Source organism: Mytilus californianus, unplaced genomic scaffold (assembly GCF_021869535.1).
Source record: "Mytilus californianus isolate M0D057914Y unplaced genomic scaffold, xbMytCali1.0.p SCAF_22, whole genome shotgun sequence".
NCBI classification, from domain to species: Eukaryota; Metazoa; Mollusca; class Bivalvia; order Mytilida; family Mytilidae; genus Mytilus; species Mytilus californianus.
Genome location: NW_026262671.1, coordinates 5,530,027 through 5,536,854, shown reverse-complemented (window position 1 = coordinate 5,536,854; position 6,828 = coordinate 5,530,027). Strand labels below are relative to the sequence as shown.

At 31.2% G+C, this 6,828-nt stretch overlaps 1 long non-coding RNA gene across 1 annotated transcript; it reads right to left on the bottom strand.

Moving 5' to 3' along the window:
• Nucleotides 1-1,331: 1,331 nt before the first annotated feature.
• Nucleotides 1,332-3,259, bottom strand: LOC127732170 (uncharacterized). Its single transcript, XR_007996102.1, has 2 exons — nt 3,127-3,259; nt 1,332-1,831 (listed from the first exon to the last, which is right to left on the bottom strand). It is a non-coding gene; the product is annotated as an uncharacterized LOC127732170 (long non-coding RNA).
• Between the last annotated feature and the right edge of the window lie 3,569 nt (nt 3,260-6,828).

Below are 6,828 nucleotides of genomic sequence, written 5' to 3'. Positions count from 1 at the left end.
CAGTGGTTGTCGTTTGTTGATGTGTTACATATTTGTTTTTCCTTCATTTTTTGTACATAAATTAGGCCGTTAGTTTTCTCGTTTGAATTGTTTCACATTTGTCGTTTCGGTGCCTTTTAAACCTGACTATGCGGTATTGGCTTAGCTCATTGTTGAAGGCCGTACGGTGACCTATAGTTGTTAATTATGTGTCATTTGGTCTCTTGTGGATAGTTGTCTTATTGGCAATCATACCACATCTTCTTCTTTATATTAGGTGGTTTCATGATAATTAACACTTGTTAATGGAAACTTGGTTTGAAAGAAGAAAAATCGTTGGGTTTTTATTCGTAGTAATTATATAAAATAGAAATGAAAAACAGTAAACGGTTCTGTTCTGCCAGAAAACAATCGGAATATGCAGACAGTGTTTAACCGGACTTGCATTCCCATTACAAATGTGGTATGGAAAAAAAAAAAAAACACACACACACACACACACAAAATAACAACCATACAAACGACAGAGAAAGCACAAAAAGTCCAAGATGCCTACCATTAAGTAGACTAAGCAAGTTCTTGTAATCGGTTTAAAAATGGATAGCTGTTGCAGTTACAAAATTATCAGGTAGATGTTTAGTTATTTGTTCTCTTTTGATATATTCTACTTCTTTTGTCTGTAATTTCTGAACTTAAATGTCGTAGTTTTATTAAAATAAGAATACTCTTTTCATGCAGAATACAAATGTACTTGTGCTCCCTTATTCAGAAAAGTAAGAATATGGAATGATAAATAATGAGAAAAATATTAACCAAAAGATAAAGATAAAACAATGATGGCAAATAACTACAGCGAATTACTTTAAAACTGACTATCTGTTTGTTGTTTGTGTTGCCCTGGATTGTGTCCTGTGATTAAGTAAACTGAATTAGTGAGAATGAATGTGTGTGACAAATTGTGACATATGTCTATTTAACATTTTGTTATTGATTTGTGGTCATTATCAATAATTATGACGGATGGGTTTTTTACGACTTAGTAACATGTTACCACCATGACAACTAAGGTAAGTCGTCTTCATGACTTATTTGTTATCACGACCTAATAACTCATTGTAATCTCTACGTAACTAGTAGTCACGAGTAGGTTAATTCGTTTTAACTACAGCCTGACACTAGCCGGGGTTCAAAGCATCGCTTGTAGCCCACGAAGATTAATTTGATTCTTGTTGACGTATATTCCAAATCTTATTTAATTTAAAAAAAAACGAATTTACATTAATTTCTAGAATATGAATACGAACGCAAGTATCATGACCTCAATTTTAATGCCGTGTAAAAAAATAAATATATTAATATTTTAATATTTATTTCTTTCCGTTGCAAATGAATCGAAATTCGAAATAGTTACCGGATTCACTTCGCTCTGTTCATTATTTAGTTGTTGCCTCACGTCTGCATTGTATATATGCGGAACGTCCATTGGAACACCAATTATATCGATGCTAACAATATGGCCATTATAATATTACTTTTTCCTTGAAAAATTTAAGGCGTCCTCATAGGTCAGACACGCGGAAATATACTTTGAATCCCTTTTCATCTTATAATGGCTACCCCATGCAACATGATAAGCAGCTGTTACCGTCGACCGCTCCCTAAGATAATAGTCTTTAGCTGATAATCCATACTCAGGATTATCATCTTGTGCAAGACGTCTGTACACTTTTCCATTATGAAATACAAAATGTGACGCCATTGCTGTATAATGTTGAATGACACTGCACGCACTATCAAATATTTGGAATATAACTTGATATACACTTTTGCATTTCTTTACTAGAAATTTCTCCTGCAAGCAAATGTTTTTCTCATTTAGATATTAACCATTCTGAAGTTAACAATACTATGAAAACATAATTCATGTAATAACAAGTTTTATTATAATCTAATAAAGCAAAAATCCGATTGGTGTTTCTTTGGTTTCAGATCATGATCGACCACGTCTTTATTTGAACCATACATATGTTTGATGCATAAATCGGGAAAGAATGGACACATTATGTATAAAATTCTTTAGATAATCTTTTAGACATTTGGTTTCCGGATATTAACTTGAATATAAGTGTTTAGATCTCTATGAAATTGTCCCATAAGGACGTATACCATTAATTCATGGCCCCATTGCTTTCTATGTTAAATTCCCTCCATATCAAGCAGGCACAACTCTTTTGTTCAAATAAAGTACCTCATTACATGTCAAAGCAACACTCTATGGTCTCTTGTACTGAAAAAATCAACATACCTTTAATGGCAAATAAGAAAGAACTGGTTCCCGGAACTTCGGATGTACCAAAAACAGGTTCTTCAGATCTGACAAACAGACAAAATGTACCCTCTTTGTAAAATTTGGTGCAGTTTTTTTAATATTCAAAATTATAATTGCAGTTATCACCAGTCCTTCAGCTTTCATTTGATACCAAAAATACCTAAATATTCTACATATTTTGAAAGTTACACTCATGCGTAGGAACTATGTTGTGTTAAATATGTACTACTTTCTGGTATGTGCTTTCTGACTGGGCCCGAATTAGTGGTGTTACACCATAAGGTTCCATAACTCAAAAGGAAGTTTTGAATTAAGTTTCGGAGTTTTGACCTAAACGGTTAAGTATTGTAAAAGGGCTAAAAAGATGACTTTCTGGTTTCTGAACAATGGCTTGAGTATTAGTCTATCGATCTCTATGAAATTAAACCAAACGAAGGTTGGTATTGGTCTTGGGGTTATCGTTCTAATTTGTTTAGTAATTAGTGGGACAAAACTTTGCCAATACTTTGTATACATTACTTATTTGTCGATCCATTTCAAAGAGGTCTAATTCAAAGTCTTGGACTCTTAGGGTTATTTATCATGCTGATGCTGTAACTGTGTTTAAGATTATGGATTTTAAATAGGTTTACATTGAGGTCCAAAAATTAAGTTTTAAACATTGTTTGATTTTAAATAAAATTGAATTATTTCGGTTCTTAATATGCCAAAGCGGACCGTGTATTTAGATTTGAATTTTGGGATCCGTTTTCAAATTAGAACATTTAACATGTTTAAAGATCCATTAATTTTTGGCAAATAAAGAAAAACACACTTACTGTTTCAGTGGCACACAATCAAATCACGAACTTCGTAATAGGATAGATAAGAGCTTTGTTTACGGAGTGCATGTTCTTAAATTATAACATTTTGAAATTAATACAATAAAACCTATATGAATCAGTTGTTTTCATTTTGTGTGTTATAATTTATGGTTTTCTTGTTACGGCGTTAATGACCCACAACTTCTTGACTTTGGTAACGTATATCATGTAAATATATTTCAATATAGATATTACGGGCTGGAAGGTATTTTAAGGATGTTCGCTACTCTGTTTCAAAATAACAAGCTTTTTAAAAGACTGTTATAAATTGATAGTATATAAATAAAGAAACTAAAAAAGCAGAAAAAAATGAAGGGTCCGTGTGCTTGTTTCCGAGATATAAGCCAATGAAAATTTGGCGGGAAATACTTCTCTCTAGATTTTTCATACATTTAACATTGACACCTTTTTTCTTTCAAAAACGATGAAAAAATAACAAGGATTTTATAAGATTTTCAAAGATGGCATTTTAAACTATATGTAATCAAATTACGGAAAGAAAAGTAGGGGTTAGTGGGCAAATTTTTTAATGGCTCTACATGGATAAAACCAGAGGATTCCGAATATCTGGCAAAAATTCAAAAACAAGAGGAGCGAACATCCTTAAACCAAAAAGCAATAAAAATAATGGATAACATCGAAATATCTATGTAACCCAAAAGGTGACGTTCGTATTTTGTACTGTGACAAGTGATTAACGAAAAACAATATGTCTACTAATGATAAAATCAGACAAGTATGAAGTCAAGAGAATGATATCATATTGTCATTTTGTGTAATGGATAATATTTGCATTTACTAATCGAACAATTGAGTCGCTTTGGTCGTTACAAATATGTTAAATATATCATAGTTCTTATGATAATAACGAGTACATTTATTAAAGCATATTTTTTCAAACTGAACTTTTTGTGTGTCATTTTTTTATCATATTTCATTGATATATGTGAAGTGAGCGATAGGTTCGTTATTCGTTATTCGATATTCAAAATTATAATTGGTTCGATAATCAAATATTCTTAGCTGAATATAATAGAAATTTAAACATTCGGTAACATAAAAAGCATGATAGTTATATTTAAAAGAAGTAAAGAAGAGAAATAGAAAAATCTTTTTTGGACCAATTCAAGTAATCGTAAATTATAGTTGCGCTCAAATATAATCTTTATGTAAATCGAATATTTTCTTTATAAGATATAGATTTTTATCAATGACATACTGTGGATTCATTTATTTTCGTGGATACCAATTTTCGTGGATTGAGGAAAACTTATATTTTCGTGGATATTTAATTTCGCTGTTTTGGCAAAGTCTGCATACATTCCTTTAGAAAATTTGTAATTCGTTGAACATTTAAATTCGTGGTTGCCCTGTACCCACGAAATCCACGAAAATTGGTATCCTACGAATATTAATGAAACCACAGTACAATCGTATAATCAAAGATGTACATTTAACAGATGATATTTCAAGGAACAAAAATAAACGGCCTCTCTAGTACGATTTGAAAACATAACTAGAAAAAACTATGGACAGCCTCCAGAAAAAGGATATCCTCGATTGACAAAATATTTAAGTTGAGTATAGAAAAGAAGACCCAGGGTGTTGGCTAAATCTTCCTGATATCTCGATCTTCATAAAATTATACATCAAAATATACGGATATGAGATAAATCAAATAGAATTTTGGTAACATTTTCGTCTTCTATGTTTATGAAGGGCACAACGTGTCAGTTTGATATTCATAATGTACAATAAAAACCTACCGCAGAACGCTGAAAAAAAAGTGATACCTCACTAGTCTTTCAATATTCATAAAACTTGATAATCTTGTAGACTTCCCTGATATTAATTAATTTAATGTGCTATCAAAAGCATTTCCCAGAATAATATCATCTTCGATATGAACGCAGGGCTTAAAGCGTCAATTTTCAAATAAAAATCGTCAAAAGTTAAAATAAAGGGTCCCTGGGCGTTGGCTAGGTTTTCCTGATCTCATCTATCGTAATAAAATTAATATAGAAGATAAAGTGAAAAGACTAATCAAGTAGACTGGAAGTTAGTTATACATATTTCGTAATATGAACTAGACCGAGAAATCTGAAAGACTTCTTTTCTTGTCAAATAAAATGAATCTATAGCTACCCATTAGTCTTCTTTACTGTTATAGTACATATAAGTTACATCAAATTGCAGCCAAACGACCAATACATACATGAGAATACATACACAACACCATCATCATCATCATCATAGAAACAAAATGAAAAGATATATACAAAATATCACAATTTATGAACAGAATTGAAAGAGAAAAATTCAAACAGATGTGGGAAGTCAATTTTGTAGATCACCTCTAGTTTTTTTGGTTCGTGTTGCTTAGTCTTTAGTTTTCTAGGTTGTGTCTTGTGTTCTATTATTTGTATGTTTGTCCTTTTCTTTTTTAGCCATGACGTTGTCAGTTTATTTTCGATCTATGAGTTTGACTGTCCCTTTGGTATCTTTCGTCCCTCCTTTGTAGGATATGGGATTTATATTTAAATTACATAATTAGGGATGATGAAGATAGTTTAACAACTTTCTTATTTTGAACTTGTGGTAGATTTTAGAATATAAATAAAGCGAAATATGGTGAAGATCGAAATTCAAATAATACTTATACCGCAACATAATTTTACTTCAAAATAACTGAATTGAATGAAACGCAGAGTACATGTGAACCCAAACAAACAAGTCCTACATCGCTGTTGAAATCAACAACTTTAATAAATTGACCTGCTTTATTTTTCAAAGAGTGAGAATGAGGCAAACATTTTGTCAATGTAAGACTTGAGTTATAAAAGAAAGATAATGGTGAATAATTAGAATAATAGTAAGTATATCATGACAGTCTAATTGATATGTAGACAGGAATGCTAATTCCAAACATACTATTAACTGGTCTGAAATAACTTTTTCACTAGTACAAAATTACATGATTTACGATGCCACTTGTTTAAAAGAATAACTTTTAGTGCATATTCGCATTCAAAGGAACACGTTTTGATATATTTTATTGAGACAGTAATCTATCAATAAAAAAACAACCCACAATAGAAAACAAATTTGGACTTTAGATAAGGCATTGTAAGTGTTGTCAATAACTTACAAAATACATTTTGTTGTTAGATTTTCGTGCATGAGTATGCATATACACACGTTTGTTTAAAATATGCGATTTCGCTTTTAATTGTATGATTTTTTTCGTCGGCACTTATAAACTTTATTCTTTCTAAAGTTTATTGGTGAATCAGCAAAAAGAAAATATTTTCAAACGGGTTAATTTGTTATAAATATAGAAATGTAAAGAAAAATACTTTCGAGGAGAGATACTGTTTTTCGAACGTTTTAAGTTGCTGTCGCATGCCATAGTATAAGGCCGGATGGTTATACAACAAACAGAATGTACTATAAGTTGGTTTTGGTAAATTTGAACACAACTGTTGACATAATATGTTAACTTTCATCAAGAATGAAACAACAGAATTCCAAACAATTATGAACAGAAATTGTCGCAGTAAACACAGGAATTCGTCATTTGTCAGGGAAAAAAATGAACTAATTATGGTCTTTCATCAGGGGTCTGTTCACTAGCATGCATCACAGATAGATCATCTT